This window comes from Xiphophorus hellerii, chromosome 12 (assembly GCF_003331165.1).
Source record: "Xiphophorus hellerii strain 12219 chromosome 12, Xiphophorus_hellerii-4.1, whole genome shotgun sequence".
NCBI lineage: Eukaryota > Metazoa > Chordata > Actinopteri > Cyprinodontiformes > Poeciliidae > Xiphophorus > Xiphophorus hellerii.
Genome location: NC_045683.1, coordinates 5,001 through 5,535, shown reverse-complemented (window position 1 = coordinate 5,535; position 535 = coordinate 5,001). Strand labels below are relative to the sequence as shown.

General features: G+C 35.3%; 1 long non-coding RNA gene across 1 annotated transcript in view; it reads left to right on the top strand.

Moving 5' to 3' along the window:
- The first annotated feature begins 416 nt into the window (after window positions 1–416).
- The window catches only part of LOC116730012 (uncharacterized), a 496-nt gene continuing 377 nt past the window's right edge, over window positions 417–535 (top strand). Inside the window, exon 1 of the long non-coding RNA XR_004341239.1 lies at window positions 417–535. This exon is cut by the window's right edge and continues 126 nt beyond it. This is a non-coding gene — a long non-coding RNA (uncharacterized LOC116730012).

The following is a 535-nucleotide window of genomic DNA, read 5'->3' as shown; positions in this document are numbered from 1 at the left end:
CCACTGAGCTACTGGTATGAGTTTCACATCAATAGGATAATATCTGAGGAAAATAGAGAGGGCATGCAGATATCGGCAGGCTTTGCCAAAAAATGCCTCCCCTCCAAACTTGAAGAAGTAAACAGTTACGAGTGAAATAACTTTTTCTACGTAATCACAGTTAACCTGCGAAATAAAGCCCACCGTTTTAGGGCTTACATGGCTAAGAAACGTGATAATATTACGAATATCTTTCGCAATAGTTTCCTCTTCGGTCATATTTCAGTCCGTTTTCTCATCAATATGCGACAGTTTAGAGCGATGCGCGCTCCCGCTTAAACTACTTGAAGGCTTAAACTACTTGAAGGCTTAAACTTCTTGAAGGCTTAAACTACCTTAAGGCTTAAACTACCTTAAGTGTAAGTGTCAATAAATAGTTTATTTCTTGACAAAATGTATGTTTATTTCTAAAAGATAGAATAATGTATTTTAAGTTGTTTGGTTCACGTTTTAAGATTTGTGTTAAATGATTGTATTTTATTTCGTGTCAAATAAT